Source organism: Pelophylax lessonae (assembly GCF_965119305.1).
Source record: "Pelophylax lessonae genome assembly, chromosome: 2".
Taxonomy (NCBI): Eukaryota; Metazoa; Chordata; class Amphibia; order Anura; family Ranidae; genus Pelophylax; species Pelophylax lessonae.
The window spans coordinates 144,138,965-144,151,782 of record NC_138769.1 but is presented as its reverse complement, the minus strand read 5'-3'; the positions used below and the strand labels follow the sequence as shown (position 1 = coordinate 144,151,782).

The window sequence follows — 12,818 nt, the reverse complement described above, 5'->3', positions numbered from 1 at the left end:
CCCGAGCACCTGTCATCAGAGTACCCGAGTACCTGTCATTGGAGTACCCGAGTACCTGTCATCAGAGTACCCGAGTACCTGTCACCAGCCCATCAGAGTACCCGAGTACCTGTCATCAGAGTACCCGAGTACCTGTCATCAGAGTACCCGAGTACCTGTCATCAGAGTACCCGAGTACCTGTCATTGGAGTACCCGAGTACATGTCACCAGCCCATCAGAGTACCTGAGTACCTGTCACCAGCCCATCAGAGTACCCGAGTACCTGTCATCAGAGTAACCGAGTACCTGTTTTAGAGTACCCGAATACCTGTCACCAGCCCATGAGAGTACCCGAGTACCTGTCATCAAAGTACCTGATGGGCTGGTGACAGGTACTCGGCTACTCCGATGACAGGTACTTGGGTACTCCGATGACAGGTAATTGGGTACTCCGACGACAGGTACTCAAAGTACCTGAGTACCGGTCATCAGAGTAACCGAGTACCTGTTTTAGAGTACCCGAATACCTGTCACCAGCCCATCAGAGTACCCGAGTACCTGTCATCAAAGTACCTGATGGGCTGGTGACAGGTACTCGGCTACTCCGATGACAGGTACTTGGGTACTCCGATGACAGGTAATTGGGTACTCCGACGACAGGTACTCAAAGTACCTGAGTACCGGTCATCAGAGTAACCGAGTACCTGTTTTAGAGTACCCGAATACCTGTCACCAGCCCATCAGAGTACCCGAGTACCTGTCATCAAAGTACCTGATGGGCTGGTGACAGGTACTCGAGTACTCTGATGGGCTGGTGACAGGTACCTTGATGGGTTAGTGACAGGTCCTCTTTTTTGGGGGGGGGGGGGGAATGAGTGTGTTTTGGGGTGCACTGTAATTGGTAACTAGCTGTTACCGCAATCTCCTCCTCACACAGGATCAGTGTGTGAGGAGGAGAACACGGTGACAGCTAGTTATAGTGTTCTCTGTTGACATTCTGTAACCGGCTGTGATTGACAGCCAGTCATATGACATCCGCCCGGATCGAGGAGCCTTTCCTGCCGGCGTCATTTTACTATGGCCCGGTATGAAGGTGGTTAACATTGGCGTCTATGGGAAACCTTGGTCAGCTTGGCAAGGCACATTCGTGTCTATGGGAAATCAACCAATCACTGAGGCAGCTTCCGTCCTCCATCCAGCACTATGCTGCCTCCCCCTCTCTACTCTGCAGTGAACATGAGAGCAACGGAGGCTGGGGAAGGCAGAGCAGTGGTCAGGATGCACCTGTCGGCTCCCTGCGGTCGACCGTTTAATCGTGATCAACGGCTTGCCAACCCCCGCTCCTTTGTTTAGATTGGAAGCTTTCTCGAACACATATCACCTTCTATTTTGTAAAGCACTATACAAACTATTAGCATAATATACAGTGCCTTTGCGAAAGTATTAAGCCCCCTTGAACTTTGCGACCTTTTGCCACATTTCAGGCTTCAAACATAAAGATATAAAACTGTAATTTTTTGTGAAGAATCAACAACAAGTGGGACACAATCATAAAGTGGAACGAAATTTATTGGATATTTCAAACTTTTTTAACAAATAAAAAACTGAAAAATTGGGCATGCAAAATTATTCAGCCCCTTTACTTTCAGTGCAGCAAACTCTCTCCAGAAGTTCAGTGAGGATCTCTGAATGATTCAATGTTGACCTAAATGACTAATGATGATAAATAGAATCCACCTGTGTGTAATCAAGTCTCTGTATAAATGCACCTGCACTGTGATAGTCTCAGAGGTCCGTTTAAAGCGCAGAGAGCATCATGAAGAACAAGGAACACACCAGGCAGGTCCGAGATACTGTTGTGGAGAAGTTTAAAGCTGGATTTGGATACAAAAATTTCCCAAGCTTTAAACATCCCAAGGAGCACTGGGCAAGCGATAATATTGAAATGGAAGGAGTATCAGACCACTGCAAATCTACGAAGACCTGGCCGTCCGTCTAAACTTTCAGCTCATACAAGGAGAAGACTGATCAGAGATGCAGCCAAGAGGCCCATGATCACTCTGGATGAACTGCAGAGATCTACAGCTGAGGTGAGAGACTCTGTCCATAGGACAACAATCAGTTGTATACTGCACAAATCTGGCCTTTATGGAAGAGTGGCAAGAAGATAGCCATTTCTTAAGGATATCCATAAAAAGTGTCATTTAAAGTTTGCCACAAGCCACCTGGGAGACACACCAAACATGTGGAAGAAGGCGCATTGGTCAGATGAAACCAAAATCAAACTTTTTGGCAACAATGCAAAATGTTATGTTTGGCGTAAAAGCAACACAGCACATCACCCTGAACACACCATCCCCACTGTCAAACATGGTGGTGGCAGCATCATGGTTTGGGCCTGCTTTTCTTCAGCAGGGACCGGGAAGATGGTTAAAATTGATGGGAAGATGGATGGAGCCAAATACAGGACCATTCTGGAAGAAAACCTGATGGAGTCTGCAAAAGACCTGAGACTGGGACGGGGATTTGTCTTTCAACAAGACAATGATCCAAAACATAAAGCAAAATCTACAATGGAATGGTTCACAAATAAACATATCCAGGTGTTAGAATGGCCAAGTCAAAGTCCAGACCTGAATCCAATCGAGAATCTGTGGAAAGAACTGAAAACTGCTGTTCACAAACGCTCTCCATCCAACCTCACTGAGCTGAAGCTGTTTTGCAAGGAGGAATGGGCAAAAATTTCAGTCTCTCGATGTGCAAAAACTGATAGAGACATACCCCAAGCGACTTACAACTGTAATTGCTGCAAAAGGTGGCGCTACAAAGTATTAACTTAAGGGGGCTGAATAATTTTGCATGCCCAATTTTTCATTTTTTTATTTGTTAACAAATTTTGAAATATCCAATAAATGTCATTCCACTTCATGATTGTGTCCCACTTGTTGTTTCTTCACAAAAAATTACAGTTTTATATCTTTATGTTTGAAGCCTGAAATGTGGCAAAAGGTCGCAAAGTTCAAGGGGGCCGAATACTTTCGCAATGCACTGTAAATCATGTATAATATTAATAATCATAATTATAACCTTTCTTATGCATGAAAGGAATAAAAGATCTGCCTATCTGCAGTTAAAGAGGAATGGTCATTCAGAGATAATATCTACAAAATCAGCTTTTACTCTTTTTTAGTAAACGCTACTACAGGGGTTGATTTTCTAAAACTGCAAAATCTGGTGCAGCTCTGCATAGAAACCAATCAGCTTCTAGCTTAATTTAACAAGCCGAAGTTAGAAGCAGAATCGCTACTATGCAGAGCTGCATCAGATTTAGCACTCTTCAGTTTTAGTAAATCAACCTAACAGTGTCATCTAGGAAGCATTCAGATGTTATATGTGACAAACTCTCATTGGCCCCTTTCATGCGGGCTTTCTGATCCAATCCGCCTGTCAGTTTTTTAGGTGGACCTGATTGGATGCTCCATGCAGCCCTACTGGAGCAGAGGGTGTCAGCGGAGACATGTCCGATCCGATCCTGTCCGGGAAATCTGGACGGATGGAAACCCTATTTTCCATCCGTCTGGAGGATCGGATCGGATGAGAACGCACAGGCGGTCCGTTCTCATCCGATCTCCCCATAGAGGAGAGCGGCGATCCGACAGCTCCGTCTCTGCACACAGAGCGGAGGCGGAGCTGTCATCCGCCTGCTCAGCGGGGAGCGGTGGATAGATCCCCCGCTGAGCAGAAAGGACTCTGTTTGGCGTACCACCCATGTAAAAGAAGCCATATCCCTATTTTAATACATTAAATCTCACATATGCTTATAGAAAACAAGGCTTTAGTATATAAAGATAACCCTTTCATCACCATGGTGCTGAATAGTAAAACGTGAATACAAAGTGCGTCATAGAATTTCCCCCTCCCTTTCCCCAGTATAACAAAACTATCACAGCACTTTAAACACGGAGATGCGACTCTATTTGAGCTACCGTTACATAATTGTTTTTGCAAGTTTTCGCTATTTAACCTTTTCCATTCAGTAGGAAGGTTATCCTACAGGATGCTGACAGTGAATTCTACAGGAACAGCATGAGTCTCCTAACTCTTCTAATTATTAATAAATCCAGCCATTCTAATTTATATAAACTAAAGCCACAACACACACTGGAACCTAAAGTCAGATGTTAAAGGGGTTGTAAAGTCAGAAGGTTTTTTAATTGAATGCATTCTATGGATTAAGATAAAAAAACCTTCTGTGTGCAGCAGCCCCCCTAACACTTACCTGAGGTCCCATCCTGTCCAGCGATGTCCACGAGTGTCTCACCCGTCCGAGATTCTCCCTCCTGGTTGGCTGGCACACAGCGGCAGCGCTATTGGCTGCCGCTGCTGTTAATCAAAGTCAGCTAGCCAATCAGGAGGGCGGGGCTCCGTGTCTGAATGGACACAGGGAGCTGTGACTCGGGTCTGTTGCCCCCACAGCAAGCTGATTTCTGTGGGGGCACTGAGCCGGAGGGAGGGGCCAGGAGAGCGGAAGAGGAGACCAAAGAAGAGGAGGATCCAGGCTGCTCTGTGTAAATCCACTGCACAGAGCAGGTAAGTAAAGTATTTTAAAGTGGTTTTTAATTCACTTATTGTTGTTACTACAATACCCTCTGTTATAATAAATTCTGTGCCCCACTGTGTGTTTTCTAAAAAATCTGCCGAAAAATACCTTATTTTATAGCGCCGATCGGCGTCACGTAACCGGCCGTCTCCTCTTCAGGTCTGACAGCAAAGCGCTCGGGGCTAAGAATCCCCTGCTGATGTCAGCCGGGAAAAGGAGAGGAGATGAGAAGAGATACGGCTGTCACGTGACCGCCGAGCGGTGCTATAAAATAAGGCATTTATCGGTAGATTTTTTTAGAAAACACATACAGTGGGGAACAGCATTTATTATAACAGAGGAGATTGTAGTAACAACAATAAGTTATGATACCAGCAGGAAGGAGGGGTGGGCACTGGTACGAGCTGACAGACAGGGAGGTAGGGGGGAGGAGGACACAGGAGCACAGAGGAGAGCAGAGAGCAGGGCTGTGGATGACAGAGGCACGTAAACTGACCACTGTGTGCCACTGACCACTCAGCAGCCATGATATACCCTGCTCAGTTTACAGAGCAGAGAGAGGGTATAGCCAGGCAGGATCAGCCAGGTATTTCAGGTGTTACAGGGGGCCAAATGACACAGCACAAGCACTGTGCTATGTAACATGTTTTAGGGGAACAGGATCCAATATTTATTTTTTAGATTAAGTCCTCATGTACACTGCTACTTGTAAACAGATGTTTAGGAGCAGTTGGGCGTTTTTTTCAGAAGCCCCTGAACCCTCCTCTATATTATCTTATCTGTCCATGTACACTGAGTCGTTTAGCCCCCATTCACACTAGCGCGACTTGTCAGGCAACTTGGTCGCCTGACAAGTCGCGGTGGGTCGCCTGCCATTGAATAGTACAGGACCCGTTCTAATAGGAGCGACACAAGTCGCTCCGACTTAGAAAAAGGGTTCTGTACTACTTTGGGGCGACCTGGAGGCGTCTTGCATTGACTTCAATGATATGAAGTCCGTGCAAGTCGCGCCGAGGCAAGTCACGCTGTGCACCGCGACTTCACAGGTCGCCCCACCAAGTCGTGTCGCCCCTGTCTGAACGGGGTCTTACAGTCGTTTTGAGGCAGTTGTGCTTATTGTCATTTTTTGGAAAGCCATTTTTTGCTTTCAGGACGTGTGTTCACCGGCGTTTCAAACGCCAGACGCGGCCACCCGCGTTTAGCGCTTGCGTTTTGCATTACATGACATGAGTCCTTATATATTTGTGTATATATATATACTAATATATATATACACACACACTTGTGTATATATATATATATATATATATATATATATATATATATATACCCAAAAATGTGATGTTTTCCAGCTAGCTTGAAAATATAATGTAATAATATAAACTAATATATATATATATATATATAAAATAAATGTAATAATATAAACTAATATATATATATATATATACATACATACACACAGTGCCTTGCGAAAGTATTCGGCCCCCTTGAACTTTATATATATATATATATATATATATATATATATATATATATATATATATATATAGAATGTTTGGAGGTTATAACTAATTTTATAGCAAAAAATACGGATTTTAACTTGTAAACAAAAAATGTCAGAAATAGGCTTGGTCCTTAAGTGGTTAAAAAATGTCCTTGCTATAGGTGTAGGCCATTTACATACCTCATGCCCCCCAGGTATGAAGCCAAGTTAAACCGATGCAACAGCTAGGTGGGGGAGGGGTTAAATCCATCGTTCACCTTTCACAAAAAAACTGAATATGCAGATAAGGGGCATCTGTAGATAAAAACAAAATGTGCAGCTTTGACCAAAGTTAAATAATGCCCATTTTATAGGTGTAGGTCGTTTAGGTACCCCAAGAAGCCTGGCTGGAAAACTCCTACGATGTTGCTAAAAGAAGTCTAGCATTTTGTTTACCTGCACCATCACAGGAGTGAGCTCTCAGGCTCGGTTCACACTGATGCGATGCGGGAAGGCTGCGAACTCGCAGCCTGTTCCCGCATCGCACACGCACCCCCGGCAGTTCACACTGCCAAATGCGATCCGCTGGGGGTGTCAATGTAATCTTAACGACACCCCCAGTTTGATCGCATATCGCAGTGCGATCGTGCAGTTCGCACAGGATCGGATCGCACAAGTGTGAACCGCTGTGCGATCCGATCCTGATGCGGCAGCAAAAATGCCTCCTGTGCGTGTTTGCTGCGGGTGCGATGCGAATTTAGCCATACAAACTGTATGGCTAAACTCGCACCGCACAGCTGATCGCATGTAATGTCGGAGCAGTGCGCTCCGACATTACATGCGAACCCCGCACACGCAGTAGTGTGAAACGGGGCTCAAACGCTGAGCTCAGAACTTTTGCATCAAGGGACAGTAAAATGCATGCGAGGGGGTTTGAAACGGAGAAAGAGCTGGCGCCTGGGATGGCGAAGGTGAGCAGTAACAGTCGCACTTCTCTTAATAACGTCCTTAGCAACACCCTGGACGTTCTCCAGTCAGGCTTCATGAGGTATGTGAATGGCCTACACCTATAGGAAGGATATTAATCAACTTGCTGCACGGCTAGTTTTTCAAGTGGTTGTAAACCTCAGACATGAAATACGAACAAAGCATATCCCTCTATAGTGTGTGCTTGTCTCAATCCAGAGCATTAGGTGTCATTTCTGTCTGTTGCTTCGTTCCTCTGCAATCAACATGAATCACTTCTGACAAGTTTTCCTTACACCAACCCAAAAAAAAGTGACGGGGAGGGCACAGCTTGTGATCAGCAGCCTCAGCTCTGTTACTGTGTGAAGGGGGGTGTGTTCCTTCCATCCAATCAGCTCTCAGGGCTCTCCTCACTTCAGCTCTCTGCCGGTGCTTTTCAGAGCTGAGAGATCCTGTATAAATTCTGCACTTTGAATGGATGAAGGGGAAAGACGACCATAGATAAACAGGTACAATGTATGTAGCAGGATTTGTTTTATCTCAATCTATCACCTGAGGACAGTCACTTTACTAGGTATATGTAAGGGTTTACAACCACTTTAACTATAGATGCCCCTTATCTGCATAGGCAGTTTTTGGTAAAGGTGAACTATGCCTTTAACCCCTACCCACCCAGCCCTGGCTTACCCTTAACTGGACCTTTACACCCGGGGATTGGGACATACTGCCCAATCATGTGATTACTGTTATTGGATGGCAGTAACATGATCAGGCAGCTCTTGATCATTACTACTCTAAACATAGAAACTTTGGCCACCAACAGACGCATATTTGCTGCATGTGGGTGTAAAAGTGGAGTTCCACTCGTTTTTGTATTTATTAAAAGTCAGCATGCGGCCGCCTCAAGCCTCGCTCCTCTCCCTGTCCTCTCGGAGGCGCGGACATCTCTAGTGTGGGCAACCGGCTGTGAAAGCTTGTGGCTGGCAAATCTAGGTACCTGTCCCCCCCCCCCCCCCCCAAAAAAAAAACGACATACTAAATGTGGCATGTCGGGGTCAGGAGTAGTTAAAGCAGAAGTTCCACTTTTGGGTTGAACTCTGCTTTAACCACTTCCCGACCACCCGCAGCCTTTTTACTACGGGTCACATTTAACCCCTTGATCACCTATACTGTTAATCCCTTCCCTGCCAGTGTCATTATTACAGTAACAGTGCATATTTTTAGTACTGATTACTGTAGTAATGTCACTGGTACCCCAAAAGAGTCAAAAATGTAAGTTAGGGGTCCGATCTGTTCGCCGCAATGCTGCAGTCCCGCAAAAAAAAAAAAAAAAAAAAATCGCAAATTGCCGCCATTACTAGTAAAAAAAAAAAAGAGAACCACTAAAAATGACATTAAAGCTTTCTAGTTAGTAGACGCGCTAACTTTTGCGCAAACCAATCAAAATAAGCTTATTGCGATTTTTTTTAACAAAAATATGTAGCAGAAAACAAATTGGCCTAAAATGTTAAAAAATTCTGATTTTTTAATTTTTTTTTTTTTGAGAATGTCATATAGCAGAATGTGAAATATATTGTTTTTTTTTTTTCAAAATTGTCGCTCTTATTTATTGTTTACAGTATAGCGCAAGAAATAAAAATTGCAGAGGTGATCAAATACCACCAACAGAAAGCTCTATTTGTGGGGAAAAAAGGACGTCAATTTTTTTTGGGTACAGCGTCACTCGACTGCGCAATTGTCCGTTAAATTAACGAAGTGCCGATTTGCAAAATAGGGCCTAGTCATTAAGGGGGCAAATCCTTCTGGACCAGAAGTGGTTAATGCAGAAGTTCCACTTTAAGCTCTCCCTCTTGGTTGATGAACATTTTTCATTACACGGGTGATAGAAGGTACATTTTATTAAAGCGTCACAAAATATTTTATTTAGGTCTATGCACTGGAGCGCCTTGCGACATGCTATGGTGTCAGCGGTGCAGTAAGTTGTACGTTTCAATGGCCGGCTCACACCAGAATGATCAAATTCCTGCGTGTTCTATTTTTGACGGCTCCTTCATTCTAAGGGCTCTTTCACACGGTCCGCCTCTGTAGGCTGGATCCGTGTTGCTCAGCGGGGATCGATCCGCGATCCCCGCTGAGCCGGCGGATGACAGCTCCGTCTCCGCTTGCAGAGCGGAGAGGGAGGTGTCTCAGCCCCCGCTGCCCTCTATGGGGGATCGGATGAGAGCGGACCGCTTGTCCGCTCTCATCAGATCCGATCCGATTACTGAACGGATGGAAAAATAGGGTTTCCATCCGTCCAGATTTTACGCACAGGATTGGGTGCGGATGGCAGCGGGTGTAAGCGGAGGTGTCTCCGCTGACATCCGCTGCCCCATAGAGCTGCATGGAGGATCCGATCAGATCCGCCTAAAAAACTGACAGGCGGATCTGATCGGAACGCCCGTGTGAAAGAGCCCTAATAGAAGTGAATGAAAATTGGAAAGTGCGCTGATTGAGTAATGAAAAGCTGCTACCTTAGAGCTTTAAATAGTGAAGTGGATAGGGGTGTGTATCAGGTGCGCTAATCAATTGGGGATGGTTCAAAATAGGATCTGGTGTGATGTGAAAACATAAACAAGGGGTCTAGAATAAACCAACAAAATGTGCTAATAAGAAAAATCGGATTATATCAACAAAATGTGCTAATAACATATATAAAGAATTCCTGGATACAAAATAAAGCCACAGCAATCACAGTGAAAACACCAATATGTGACTCAGGTGTATATCGTGATAAAAGGCAATCCCAAAATATGCACAAATATAGTCCAAATAAAAACTTCTTATGATGAAGCCATGGTGCTGAAAGGGTGAGAGTCATGTGAATAAAGTTCAGTATCCCACCACCAGCGTAGCTTCTTACCGGAAAGATGAAAATTAGGGCATATACATATGTAATTCAGCTCCAGAGATCAAACACCAAAGTGGGCTGGAAAGATGTAACCCCTAACACCATCCAAGTGGAGTGGAAGTGATGAGCCTCTTACCAGATCAATATATGGGTAGAGCTGTAAACCAACAAACACTTCTCTCTTTCAACACGGTATGGTAATGGGTGGATCTCTGGTGGGTTATCGCTGTTCTTATCCTCAGTATCATTTGGAGCTTGGCAGAGAAGCAGTCCAGGAACGCTGTTATTTAGTCATCCAGCCCTGGGGACAGGACACGACTGGGCTGACTAGGCACAGCTTACTACTCATGGTAAGTAACTCGTAGTAAGCTTACTAATACGAGTAGTAAGCTGTGCCTAGTCAGCCCAGTCGTGTCCTGTCCCCAGGGCTGGATGACTAAATAACAGCGTTCCTGGACTGCTTCTCTGCCAAGCTCCAAATGATACTGAGGATAAGAACAGCGATAACCCACCAGAGATCCACCCATTACCATACCGTATTGGAAGAGAAAAGTGTTTGTTGGTTTACAGCTCTACCCATATATTGATCTGGTAAGAGGCTCATCACTTCCACTCCACTTGGATGGTGTTAGGGGTTACATCTTTCCAGCCCACTTTGATGTTTGATCTCTGGAGCGGAATTACATATGTATATGCCCTAATTTTCATCTTTCCGGTAAGAAGCTATGCTGGTGGTGGAATACTGAACTTTATTCACGTGACTCTCACCCTTTCAGCACCATGGCTTCATCATAAGAAGTTTTTATTTGGACTATATTTGTGCATATTTTGGGATTGCCTTTTATCACGATATACACCTGAGTCACATATTGGTGTTTTCACTGTGATTGCTGTGGCTTTATTTTGTATCCAGGAATTCTTTATATATGTTATTAGCACATTTTGTTGATATAATCCAATTTTTCTTATTAGCACATTTTGTTGGTTTATTCTAGACCCCTTGTTTATGTTTTCACATCACACCAGATCCTATTTTTAACCATCCCCAATTGATTAGCGCACCTTCATTTTAATAGACTGCCAAACTCACGGGAATGTGGAAACAGTATGGCAGGTGTGACTTTTAAGAAATTGCATGGTTCTGTGGTACCATGGGGTTTAGTGGCTGCAATGGTTAGATGTGATTGGGGTGCCATTAAAAATGAATGGTACCTGCGTACATCTCATAAAGGTGCAGTGTGGGAAAACACACAGAATCACATCTTTTCCTCTGCACACCTTTCTGATGTGAACTCACCTGAACCCAGCATTGTCCTGTACAAGGGGGGACAGAGGAGACCATTGTTTTCTGTCTGCCCTTGTGGTGATGTCAATGAGAGGTTAGGAGTAATCAGCACCATGGACAGGGAACATTACAAAGTATGGAAAGCCCAGCTCAGTATAAACACAAATCCATCCTATAGACGTAGCTAAGATTTCACCCTCCCCCCCCCCCAAAGGGCTCCGCATCCTCCACAGATTGAAGGGTCCCCATGCACAGTACGGCCGTCTTACCTGCACACACGGAGATCCGGCCTGGGCTGCGGAGTCACCTCATTAGCACTGATCGTGGCGCAGTATCGTGCAAGGCTCATGTAAACAATCCCTCCCTCCCCCCAGTCCTTGGCGTCATTACTCAGGGACGGGCGATCCTCCTCAGCTATTACTGCAGCCCCCCCATGAGACGAGGCATCGGGCCAGGATGAGGCGGGGCAAGGAGGAGGCGTACCCAAAACAACGTGACAGGAACTAGAGGCTCCCCCTTACTGAGGACCGCAGAGAGAAGGGGGGGGGGCGACCAGCTACCTCATCACTGACCCCTCCCACCAGTGCCATTCACAGGGCAAAGAGCTGCACTCCTCAAAGCCATCTCTGTTGGACCAATATACTTCCCTCCATGTCACAGAAGAATAAACGCCTCACACCTGTCACCCTCCCCCCGGTCTTCCCTCCTGGTAACCTGTGTAAGGATCACTTCCCGGGGACTTCGCTACCAAACTGGTTTCCCTAAGAAAAGCGGCTTTTCATTTGTAGAAATCCCGGGGATGTGATACTTGCCCAGATTACAACATCTAGCTGACTAGAAATGACCGGGGAGAGTCCACAGAAGCGGCCGATTCCCGCTTCCAGGACGTCGGATTGGCAGTTGGAGAAAGCCCGCGAAACCACCTGCGGAAGTCCTGAAAAAGAGAAATTCAGTTACTGTGCCCGGGAAGGAGTTCCAGGAAGCCGGCTAGGCTCAACGGATTTTGCCGCTCCTCTCTCTCAGTGTTCCATTCTAGGGGGTTGGTCAGAAAGGTTGCTGCGGATATATAAGGGAACTCTGAGAGGTGAGTCCTGGAGGGGTCTGCAGGTTCTATGTGCAATGGGTTAAAAAGAATCTGTATAGACAGACAGTCCTACAATTCACTTGTAGTAAAGAGAAGGCTAGTTTTAGTTTTCTATGGGATTAGTAGAGAGGCTTGTTTATTATGACATTCATAGTAAATGCCTATCAAAATGCTTCCCTGCTGTTCTTCCCTGCTGGTCCCGTCTGTGTGCTTCGGCTCAACTGTAAAAGGGGAAAGAAGGTATACCTCTTTACGGAGGACAGACAGAAGGGCCTGTTCGCCCAATGCATATTCGGGTGGGTGGGAGCAGGCGTCTGCAGGATAGGCTCAGGTTCTCAAGGCTTTTTCTTCTTCCTGGCCAGCTTGGCACGGAAATATTGGGACATAACAAATTCCCAGGATTTCTCCAAATGCCAAGGCGATTTCCTAAACGCGAGAATTTGCCACACTCTCCCTGGTCATCACTGGCCAGCTTGGCACGGAAATATTGGGACATATCAAATTCCCAGGATTTCTCCAAATGCCAA

The 12,818-nt window shown here is 45.4% G+C and overlaps 1 protein-coding gene across 1 annotated transcript in view; it reads right to left on the bottom strand.

Moving 5' to 3' along the window:
- The window catches only part of CCDC92B (coiled-coil domain containing 92B), a 246,816-nt gene extending 235,237 nt beyond the window's left edge, over positions 1–11,579 (bottom strand). The window contains exon 1 of the mRNA XM_082246214.1: positions 11,477–11,579. The gene's annotated coding sequence lies outside the window, so the exon portion shown is untranslated. The remainder of the gene's footprint in view (positions 1–11,476) is intronic.
- Between the last annotated feature and the right edge of the window lie 1,239 nt (positions 11,580–12,818).